Consider the following 12,975-nt stretch of genomic DNA (forward strand, 5'->3'; position numbering starts at 1 on the left):
TTGCTGGGTTGGTTTCAGAGCTGCCTTTGGATGCGCGCAGGTGTAGCCGTGTTTACTTAAAAACCGATTGTAATACATCACATCGTTAGAATCATAATGGTAATCAATGTTCATTAAGGATACAACAAAAATTCTGCAATTAAAGGCCATTTGTTCCATCACAATAAGATCATTTATTTATTACTGAATAAATTGTTACAAATTACTCCTCTTTGGGGCAGGAGGAGCACGGGACGCCTGCACGTGCAGACTGAGGCCGACACGCCTTTGCTGGGTGAAATGCTGGCAATTCAAGGGGAGGGTTGAGTACCGCACGTGTAAGAGAGGAAGGCTGTGTTTGCCTGCATCACGCAGACGGTACCAGTTCTGGACCTTCTTCCACCCAAATCTACTCAGTTCTTCATTTTTCTGAATCAGACAGCTCTGAGCATGACGAGATGCCTTTGGGCTCCAAGACCAACTGCTCCAAACAGCACGGACCTGCTCTGTGCTCTTCCTGGAATTTCATCGGGTGCTCTAAGCTACTGTGCTGTCCCAGAGAGATAGTGGAAGACATTAGAATGGCCTCGTCTCTTGGTTTGTTTTTGTTTTTCAAACCAAAACAACAAGTCAAATCTATTCGAAAATGGAGAGTGGGAGAGCCAGGCAGAGACCCAAAGTGTGGACATTTCCAATGGCAAGAGCTTCTCTGTCTGCATCGATGCTCCCTTCTAACCATCTAATTAAAATAAACACTGTCACACTTCGCAGCCACCAGCTGGACCCTCCTACTCCCCATTCAAATTCCAAACAGTGCAAACAAATATTTTTTGAGACAAATTCAACTGCTCTGGCGTGAAACTGTTTGGGGCTCATGTCCAGGGCCAAAGCGTTGGCCCAGGGAACTCTTTGCTGTCAGAGGCTGTCCGTGTAACTCTGGGTCCGAGTCGTTCTTCGAGGGTTGCCTCAGATCACACGGGACGCGGCAGATGAGCTCAAGGAGAGAGAAAGGAAGTTCCACCCACCCCCTGCTGGAAAGCCCCATTTGAAAGGTCACACTCTGTCTGGCTCTCACTGGCCCTGGAATCAGGGTCAGAGCTACATTAGTACTTGGCTATTATAACTCACCGAGCAGGAAATAGTACCCTTTTCCCTTGTGTACGGAGCACATGTTTCTCCATGCTCTCCTATTTGGGGAGAGGAAAGTCATCCAGGAATACCAAATATGGCCAGCCCCTCCTGTCCCCAAGAAACCTAACCCTGTGATCCCTGAGGTCAGGCAAGGATGAGATCGTGGTTTAGATCAGGGGGTAGGAAAGTAAAACTAGTCCAGAGGAAACGGGCCAAAAACCTTGGCTTCCTCTGACTCCCCATCCCACGCAGCTGACCTCATGCTGCCGCACGTCCCGCCTGAAAGTGACAACCGCAGCCAGACGTATGAAAACTCCGTTGGTGCAAAACCAGCAGCTAAAAGGAACACGCGTTTCCTTTTCTTTCAGACACTTAATCTGGAAGGGTTCAAGTACATCACTCTGTCCCCAGGCCCAGTTTGAGGTGGACAAGTGCGTCGATTAAGAAGTTACGGGCTGGTGGGAGTTGGCCAGGACTGCATTGCCCTCCACGCTGCCCTCCACCTGCCTTAACCTTACTGAGCCCACTTCCCTCTCCACGCCGGTTTGCTGCTCGATGAAGTCAGCGTCGCGGTAGCAACTATGCTGTGAACGGTAATAGAATTAAACAGTCAATGTTACTTGAATTTAAAAGAGAAAATCGAAGATTTATTTTTATCTAAAAGTTTAATGATTCATTTCATTGCTGTTTTTTTTTTTTTTTTTCCTTAATATAATATAATCATATACAGAAACTGGGGAACAGAAAGGAGTAAGTGTCCCTGACTCTCATTCTGTTAGTATTTTGGTGTAATTTTGCTGGGATGTTTTCCTCCATGCATTTAAAAAAATAAATGTATCAAAACGTATGTGATACTCTGTATTAATTTTATAGACAACTGTATTGCAAGTATTTTCCTGCGTATCACATAATTGTAATCACCAACGTTATCAGTAGCTGTCTTACATGCCTCTAAAGGGGTCCTTTGGTATATACCTAATCACCCCTGGTTGTTGTCTAAATGAGTTGTTTTCAGTGCCTAAAAATAGAAACAAGAGCCCATGGTTAATATTTTTCTGGAAGAACTGCCCTGGAAGAACTGATCTACTTTCCCCCTAGTATATCCATATTTCTCATTTATCCTTCTATTCTCTGGGCAAATTTCCAGAGAGGGGATCACCTAGGCAACAGGCGCAGCATTTTTGAGGACCTGATGGTTGTTGCCAGGCTGTCCTCAGTGTGTCCCAAAGCAGCATGTGAGAGTATCAGCTGCGCGCTGTCTTCCCACCACTTCCGTCCCCCCCTTTAGTCAGAAAGTGTGCAATGCCGTGGTCAGTCAGCGTCGTTGCCCTAGTAACTGTGTGCCTTTGTTTATCTGTCTTGATTCAAAGTCAGTTAGACAGATAAAATTATTAAGTATGTATTAAGTTAAAACTCTGTAATATAAAAAGTAAATATTGGAGACACTATTAGGATCAAAGCCTAATCTTAACTGGCATAAAAAGTGTTGACCTTATCTAGAGGCTGTTTTGTTGCACTGAATACAGTACACACAGGTGGGGATGTGCCATTTCTCCCCTCTCAACATGAGGTTGCCGTATTCCAAGTTCCACATCACTAGGTCATCTGTAAGTGGAGTTTTTCTGAGAGACCGTGTACATGTGAGTACATACAATAAAGTACCTCCGGAGATGTGGTTTGGCCTTGGGAGAAAATTCATAATGGCTAACTTAAAGCTACCTTGCTGGAATGGAGTTAGAGTTTTAGCAACCATTCCTAGCCATCCTGTGGCTTGGGTGTCCCTGGTTGTCACTTCTGTTTGGTATGTGATCACCATGATCTAACTCTAAAGCCTCTGGGAATATCTCTGGAAAGTTTCTTTTTATTTGTTTCCACATCTGATCAACCAAATGTAAGTTGTGCCCCTACTATGATCTAAGCACCATGATATAACAATGAACCGAACTATTTTTATTATTTTTCTCTTTCTTTATTTTTAGAGAGAGAGAAAGGGAGAGGGAGAGAGAGGTAAAAACATCGATGAGAGAGAACATCGATTACTGCCTCCTGCATGCCCTCCACTGGGGATTTGGCCCACAACCTGGACATGTGCCCTGACTGGGAGTTGAACTGGTGACCTCTTGGTGCATGGGTCGATGCTCAACCACTGAGCCACACCGGCCTGGCTGCACAGGACTATTGTTTGTCCTGGAAAAACTGATCTACTTACTCTACAGGGCTGACGTGAGCTAAGCTTGAGTTACAATGAGTTTGGGATGTACTGATCATGGGCTACTTCTCAGCTCCCGGTCTGATTCCTCATTTTCTAAAATGCATGACATTTCTTGAATAAATGGGTCACCCAAGAAAGAAATGTGCCTGTTCGTGCACCTCATTCAATTCAGCCATACATAACTTTAGAATTGATCATAAATTACTCAGGCTCCTAATATCGACACATAGTGACACTTCCCTATTCTCTCTTAGAACTCTCGGGGGTCTCCTCTCTCCCTTGAGGTGGTAGGTATGCCTGTTAAATACCAGGATACTAACGTTGGAACAATGAAGTGATGAACCGAGTGAACGCACCCAAAGTATGTATGAGAATAGAAACATTGGTATCTAACACATGGGGTTTTTGTGAGACTTGAATGAAAAGAATGAATATATCTGTATAATTTCACTTAATCCTGGCCCACAGATAAAACACACATCAGGTAGAAGTAGTAATAGTTGATATTGTCTTCATCATCAACATCAGGATAACAGGGCCACTGCAGTCACTTGGGAAAAGAATTTGCCATTTTCTTAAAATGTTAAACGAAACTATCATATCATCCAGCAATTCCACTCCCAAGTGTCTACCCGAAAGAAATGAAACCTACGTCCATAGAAATACTTGCACATAAATGTTCCTAACAGCGTCATTCGTAATAGCCAAAACCTGAATGCACCTAAATATTCATCAGTTGGTGAATCGATAAATAAAATGTGGTATAATCCGTACAATGAAATACTCTTGGGTCATAAAAAAATGAACTGTAGACACATGCTACATCATACGTGTATCTCAAAAATATTATGCTATGTGAAAGAAACCAGAAATGAGAGACCACAGACGTCTGATTCCATTTATATGAAAAGTCCTGAAAGGGCAAATTTATAAAGACAGACAGTAGATTTGTGAGCTGAAGGTGGGAAAAGGAGTAATTTGAAATAGGCCATTGCAAAGAGCATCTTAGATGGGGCATGAAAATGTCCTAACACTGACCTGTGGTGGTGTGAGCACCACTTGTCAAAGTGACCAGAAAAATCATTGAATTGTGTACCTGAAATAGGTAAAGTTTATGATGATCAAAATAAACCACAACAAAGTTCTTAAAAAAAGATAACAGAACTAAGGCCAAAATATGCCAATTTTTAAATTACTTCTTTTATATTTTTAGAGAACCTATGTCCACTATAATTGCATTTACTCAGTGAAGAATTAAAAAAATTTATTAGCCAGTTAATTACCTCAACTTAACGACTATGGATAATTTAAAGCTCAAGGTAATTTTCAGGTTCTGAATGATACATTCATTTAACTGTTCTTTTTCAATCACATAAAGCTTTATTCCACAAATAAATATGGTGGTAATAAGTGATCATCAGCACAACTATCCAGTTCCTCTTCAAACACACACATATACACAGAAATAAAACAACTGAGCACCAGCAACATTGGGAGTAACCCTTTCCTGCTCACATAGCATCTGCTCCACGAGGTTGTTCTGAGCCATAAAGAGCTGGTCCATTGCCCGGCCGGTGTGGCTCAGTGGTTGAGCATTGACCCCTGCACCAAGAGGTCACTGGTTTGATTCCCAGTCAGGGCACAGGCCCAGGTTATGGGCCTGATCCCCAGTGCGGGGCATGCAGGAGGCGGCCAATCGATGTTCTCTCTCATCGATGTTTCTATCTCCCTCTCCCTCTCCCCTCCTCTCTCACTAAAATCAATAAAGAAGAAAAGAAAAGAGCCAGCCCAAGACAAGCAACTCAAATCCAGTTCAAATCCAGTCTCCCATGAGCCCCCTCTGTGCAATCTGTTCTTCCTTCTCGTATTCACCTTCACTTGTTCCCAAACTGTTCTCATGCTCACCCTCTCGGTTCTCATTTTGATCTTCTCATCTCTGAACTCCCAGCTCTGTGATCCCAATCTTGGTTCTTGACTCTGCACTTGCAGCTCAGAATTGATCTCTGTCATTTGGCTGGATTGTCCCCTGTGTGTCTGTCTCTGGTAGAAATCCACAGCTTGGGTCACCTCACTTCCAATTCTGACCCAGGTCTTCTGGCTCTGCCCCTGCCCCCACTCCCCATCATCTGTCAGCCTCCTCAAAGAGCGTACCTCTTCTTCTTTTCCATATATAAGCATTTTACCTGTACATCTACTATTAAACCTAATACTTTCTATCATGTATTAGATATAGTCATTAATGTACTTGTCGTAACCCCAACTGTTAGATGCACCCCCACTAATAGCCACGACAGAGATTTGCTCATAGAAAAGTATATCCCCAGATGATTGATTTAAATCTCTATTATGATTGTATGATTGGAGCGGCTCTGCAATAGTTCATCTCAGTGACCGGTGTGGTAGGCACGGATTCTTGGCTTAGTGCCGGGAATTATTCCTTGCTGTCTTCTTAGGGCATTTCCAAAGGTGTGACAAAAGACTGACTTTGTCCTGAGTTTTAAACAAAGCAGAGAAACCGTTTAAAGCATCGAAATGGCTCACTAATGTTATTGTATCCACTTTTTTTTTTTTTAGATTGTGAGAAAAATGGAACTTTGGGGTCCTTGTGGAAGGTCTGCCTGGTTACGAGAGGATGGGAAGTCAGGCCCATGAGCAGGTGCGGAGACACAGAGCTGCACCAGAGCAGAAGCTGCGACTCCATCCCGTCGTGTCCTTCTTAATGCTGCACTTGGCAGGGCCCGGCAGTCTGCAGTTCCAGGGGTGAGCTGCGCAGAGGCCAAACCGCTCTTCAGTCTCCGTCGCTTGACATAGCCTCTGCTGCCAGCTTTTTGTTTAAAATGCCATCAGTTTAACATTAACTGAAAAAGTAATTATTCTCCAGTTTCACGGAGCTATTAAGAAAAGAAAAAAAAGTCCACTGAAACTCCAGGAGATGAAATACTGAGCTTTCAGGACCTGCTGGAAACCTTTCCACGGTCAGAGCAGAAAAACATACGTTTACGTTTTAAGAAGATTTAGAAACTTTACTGAATGGAAAGTGAGAAAATTAATCGAAGTTGCAGAACACGTAGCTGGGATCAACAACATTCTGCAAACCCCGCTTCAATCAGACCCCTTCCATTTTTCTGGAAACTCGATGTCATTTCGCACTACAGAATCCGTGGTTTGGGGACGGGCCCGAGTGCTGTGCACCGAAGCAAAGACACGTCAAACTAGGTTAACTCCGCGATGCTCTGAATTGCACTAGTGACTGAACGTGTCTGTGCATTCTGTCACTTGTTGTTATTGTGCCTAGCCTGGAGAGGTCGAGGATCTGTGCACAGGACAGAGATGTCAAAGAAGCAGCCGGCACAGGGCTCTCTATCTGCAACAACCCTCCCAATTTAGTCTTAAGACAGAACATATCATCCAAGGAACAGGGGAGGGCAGCCTTGCCAATGTGTATGGTATAAACTCAGTTTATATACATATGACAACAATGAGAAGGAATGCAGAGATTTTGCAAATTATAGACATGGTAGACTGCTTTAGGAGATACAAGGTTTAAAACTCAGAAATGTGGGGATGGGCTCTGCATCTTATTTGCTAGGGGACTTTCAACAAGTCTGCTCTCTGAACCACAGCTAAACAGAGTCGGAAGTGTTTTGCAAACTGCAAGAACTGCTCAAATATTAGTTATTTTTCAGATGCCCTCCTGCAGCTTAAAGCAGAAATGACTACATTTTGCGCGAATTGTAAATATGTAACTATATTTTTAATGCTGACATTTCTTGACACTTTTTTTTTTCAGATAGAGTGGGAGGGAGAGAGAGGAAGAGAGAGAGAGAGAAACATGGACGTGAAAGGGACACATCGAGTGGCTGCCTCCCGCATGACCCAACCAGGGCCAGGGACAAACTGCAACCAAAGTACGTGCCTTTAGCGGGAACCGAACTTAGGACACTCTGGACTGCAGGCCGACACTCTAACCTGCTGAGCCAAACCAGCCAGGGCTTTCTTGACACTTTTATGAAAGCTTTTAATTCACCTGTTTCACTACATGTATTACTCGATAACTTTAAAATGTATGATCAAAAAAGAAAAAGAAAAGATAAAACAACTGGAGGAATGTTGCTAAATGAGTGGATCATGTCATTGCCTCATGAAAACAGTAACTTTAACACACATCTGGATGCTTGAAAACTAAACACAAAACTTTTAGCTACCACGAAAAATACATTTTACTCTATTGAAATTATTATAGTAGAGAGTTTTTATTTCAAAGTCTAGAAAGCAGTGTGTGCATCACAACAGCTATTTTATTTATTTGCACAGTTTTAGATTTCGTGTGCTGAAGAAAATAAAGTATACAACAAAGAGCAGAATATACAGGGGTGGGTAAAAGTAGGCTTCCAGTTGTAATACAAATAAATACTACAGTAATAAATAAATAATAATACAAGAATAAACTGTGTTTTGGGTACTCACAACTATAAATTTACTTCTGCTACCCTTGCATTTCATATGATAATTTATCTTACAATATTTTATTGACACAATTAGAGAGTTTGTGAAGGAGAGAACTAGGGTATGCTGATGGCTTTGCAGTTAGACCTTCTTTTTTAACCAACTCTTCTTTACTCTGGGAGCATATGAAGGAATAGACCTGAACATCACATAAGTAAATGAGCATTTAAATTTTATGTGTTATAAGTATGGAGCAAAAATAAAATATAAGTGAAAATTCAATTCTTTGGGGAACCTCCCTTCCTTTACCATATCTTTGTTTGTTTCATCCACCAACCTATTAAAGAAAAACATTACTTGGTTGCCTTCAAAGCCCCATATTTTGATTTCTTTTCTTTGACATTGTTTCCTAGAACAACTGCAGTGAAGCTACTACAACCACCGAAACACAAGATGCATGGATTACTGATGTGGTGTAAAGTGCAATGTGCAAATAGTGTCCCCAGGACCGTGTTTGCTGCAGTCTCACCCAGTGCTGTGACCAGCCACTTACAGGGCAAGGAGCTATTTACAAAGGCAGCATGAAGGTAACAGCCAAAAGGCAAAGATAGCCCCACTAAAGGCCTTGAGTGTTGGGATTTAGTTACATAGACTTGAGAAGTAAACCGTCTTAGTATCAATGGACTATTCATAGCTGACACACTCTCAAATGTGTCTTACAGGTCTTTCCATTTGTATCATAGACTAGATAGATTTCATTAATTACTTCCATTATTCACCCTTCTTTGTATCCACCCTCTTTGCCCTGTGACTTTGCAATTTCTTCCACAATAGGTGACTCTGAGTTCAGCAATATGACCTGCTCTGGCCACTAGGATGAGATGGGATTGATAGGGGCCTGAGCTTCAAGAAGCCTTGTGTGTTTCTGCTTGCTCCTTTATGCTTCTTCCCAGCCAGTCCTTGGGTCCCAGGAGGAGGATAAAAGAGAGAACAAAGCCCCTCCCAGGGACTCCAACCCAACCCAGATAGAACAATGTTCAGCAGGCTGCATATATGTGGTTAGACTAAAACTTTTTTTCTTTGTCTTGTCTAGATTCATCAGCCCTACAATAATAAATGATTGTTATTTGAAGCCACTCAGTTTGGGTGCTTGTTACACTGTGTGTGTGTGTGTGTGTGTGTGTGTGTGTGTGTGTGTGTGTGTGACACAATAGGTAAAAGTAGCTAATCTCAGAATTGTGGTCTTTCATATTTTTAGGGCTTCTTTAGAAGAATTCATGCTTTTAGCATGTATAAGATTACATACTGAACATTCATTTAAAAAAATATGTACATGAGTCATGTTCAATTAGACAAGAAGAAATGAAAGGCATCTAAATTGAAAAGGAGAAAGAAAAACTGTCATTACTCGCAGATGACATGATATTATACATAGAAAACCCTAAAGAGTCTACAGAAAAACTGCTAGATCTAATAAATCAACTTGGCAATGTAGCAGAATACAAAATTAACATCCAAAAGTAAAATGACATTTTTATACACCAATAATGACGCCATTGCAACAAAAAAAATAAGATACCTGGGACTAAACTTTACCAAGGAGGTAAAAAAACCTACACTCAGAATATTAGGGCATTAAAAAAGAAAATACAGGAAGAAAAAAAAAAAGTGAAAGTGTATACCATGTTCATAGATTGGAATAAAAGCAATACCATTCAAATATTCATACTACCTAAAGCAATCTACAGATTAATTAAAATACCAATGGCATATTTCACAGATCTAGAACAAATTTTCCAAAAATTTATATGGAATTAGAAAGACCCCAAATAGCCACAGCAATCTTGAGAAAGAAGAACAAAGTAGGAAGGATCACAATATCAGATATCAAACTATACTACAAAGCCATTGTAATCAAAACAGCCTGGTACTGGTGCAAAAACAGGTATATAGACCAATGGAATGGATCAGAGACCCCAGAAATCAACCCATACCAATATGTCTAATTAATATTTGACAAAGGAGGTCAGAGCATACAATGGAGTAAAGATAGTCTATTCAATAAATGATGTTGGGAAAATTGGAGAGGGATATGCAAAAAAATGAAACTAGACCACCAACTTACAGCATACACAAGAATAAACTCACAATAGATAAAGCACTTAAATATAACTCACAAAACCATAAAAATCAAGGTGAAAACATGGGCAGTAAAATCTCAGATCTCACATAGCAGTATTTTTACTGATACATTGCCTAGAGCAAGAAAACCACAGGAAAAAATTGACAAGTGGAACTACATCAAACTAAAAAACTTCTGCACAGCAAAAGAAATCATCAACAAAATGAAAAGAGAACCTATTGTATGGGAGAACATATTTGCCAATGACACATCTGACAAGGGTTTAATTTCCAAAATATACAAAGAACTCATATACCTCAACACCAGGAAGACAAACAATCCAATTAAAAAATGGGCAAAGGACCTGAATGGGCACTTCTCTAAAGAGGACATACAGATGGTCAATAGACACATGAAAAAATGTTCATCACTAATCATCAGAGAGATGCAAATTAAAACTACAATGAAGTATCAGGTCACACCTGTCAGAATGGCTACCATCAATAAATCAACAAACAAAAAGTGCTGTCAGGGATGTGGAGAAAAGGGAACTCTAATACACTGTTGGTAGGAATGCAGACTGGTACAGTCACTGTAGAAAACAGTATGGAGTTTCCTCAAAAAATTAAAAATAGAACTGTCATTTGATCCAGCAATCTCACTTCTGGGAATATGTCTTAGGAATCCTGAAACACCAATCAGAAAGAATATATGGACCCCTATGTTCATAGCAACACTATTTACATTAGCTGAGATCTGGAAACAGTCCAAGCATCCATGAATAGATGAGTGGATATAAAATCTGTGGTACACATACACAATGGAATACTGTGCAGCTGTAAAAAAGAAGGATCTTTTACCCTCTGAGACAGCATGGATGGACCTGGAGACTATTATGCTAAGTGAAATAAGCCAGTTAGAAAAAGACAAATCTTATTTGATCTCACTTATAAGTGGAATCTAAAGAACAAAATAAATTGGCAAACAAAATAAGTCAAGAGGTGTGGATGCACGGAACAGAATAACAGGTCTCAGAGTAGAAGTGTTGGGGGGAGGGGACAGGAAGAGATTAAGCAAGAATATATATGCATATAATCATAACCCATGGACACACACAATAGCATGGGGAAGGTCTGGGGGGGCTGGGTGGAGGGGGGTAAAAAAGAGAGAAAATGGGAGACATCTGTAGTACTATAAACAATAAAGTAAAATTTAAAAAAAGAAAATTTAATGTAAATTTGTCTTTTGTTTGATGGGTGGGGTAAAAGAAAGAGCAAGTTATGTTTTTCTTTTTTATTCCCGCTTCTTTCGATGCCCTTTCCTTTTTTCTCATCTTGGTATCTCGTTAACCAAATTTGTGAGCCAATGTTGACAAGCACACTCAGCATTTTTAAGGTGTCAATAAACATCTCAGCTCTCTGAAGAGATATCAAAAGGGTGAACTAAATTTGTTAGTGTCCTGATCCATATTTCTTTAGTTTATTTAAACCCCAAATCAGAAAGTTGAAAAAAGTAAAATTATTTATAATCACTTTGTCTTTAATCTGCCTCTTAATCTCTGCCTCTATATATCTCTCGCTTATCCTCCACCATATGTCTTTTTTTTTAAACCTGAGTAGTCCCTTTCAAATATACTGGCATATAAAATCATATAATAATGTAGATATGAATCTTTAGTGCATGAAGATGCCCCTCATGGTACTTAACACTTAATAAGTGTTTGTTCTACTATGAATGAATGTTGTCTTGGTATGATAATTGGTCTAGGATTCATTTTTAGAAGTCTGTGTTATCAACATCAATCCTTCTCTATTCACAAACTTCTTGAAAGCATGATAAATAGTGGTGAATATTGTCAAAAACTTGGAAGTGCTGCATCTAAAACTGTAGTCTGTATTACTTAAAGTCAGTGAAATTTCAGAATGAAACAGGATAAGATGAATAGAGATACTGTTGTCTTTCATGAAGGAATCACATGCATGGATTGCACCCCTCAACTTTATTTAAGCAATAGGCAAATTACATAAGAATTCTAACAAAAATTTCAATTCTTCTATTTTAGTATCAGCCAAACAACTTGTAATTTTGATAATTTTACTTTTTTTTTTTTTTCAGGCAAGGATTTAGGAATACCCATTTCAGTATTCTGGTCTTATATTTTCCAAAACATAGAAATTCTCCAGCTCTGTGACAATGTGTCAAATGAAATTCAAAACTGTATTGTGCACTGTACATGAAACACTGAAATTAATCTACTTGAATAAAATGAAACCTATCTAACCAAATAACACCTAAATAGTGTGTCATGGAAACATCAAAGACCTTCAAAAAGCTAGTAGATCTAGTGTAGGCAACTTAGTATCACACAAGCACTATGAGAATCCCATGCTTATAATGTATTTGAAGATGTACTTTGATGAATAGAGTTGAAGTGGTCAAGTGACCAGGATTCTTTGAGGAGATAGGAATAGATTACCTAAAGGTTATTGAAGTTGCTCCAATGTTTACCTGTGTGTTGTATCTAGTTTTCCTTTCCAAATTGGACTTTGAAACACATGTCTATGCTTTACAATCACACTTATAAATTAAGAAGTAATAACATTTTAAATAAAACTTAAGTTGGTATACTTTAACAAATACAATGTATTGCTGAGATATTGCCTATATATTCATGAAAGCTTTTAATTTTTTTTCGTTGATTCTTTAGCTATAATCCTCTTTTATTTGAGTATTTGTTTGTTTGTCCTTGGTGGTTGCTCTAAGATTTACAATATGCATCTTTAGCTTCTCACAGTCTAACTTCAAATAATAGTATAGCACCCTGCATACAATGGGGAACCTTACCACATTAAATTTTCCACCACCCTGCGCCCTCACCCCTTCATTTGGTTCATGTTTTCATACTTTACTTTCTATGTATATTATAAAGCCCACAGCATGTTATTTTGCTTTAAAAATTCATTATTATAAAACTTTAAAAACAAAAGAGAGTATTTTATATTTGCCCACACATATAACATTTCTGTTTATCTTCATTCCCATGTAGAGATTCAAGTTTTCTGTTAGCCTGAATGACTTCCTTTAA

This window comes from Molossus molossus, unplaced genomic scaffold, assembly GCF_014108415.1.
Source record: "Molossus molossus isolate mMolMol1 unplaced genomic scaffold, mMolMol1.p scaffold_m16_p_9, whole genome shotgun sequence".
Taxonomy (NCBI): Eukaryota; Metazoa; Chordata; class Mammalia; order Chiroptera; family Molossidae; genus Molossus; species Molossus molossus.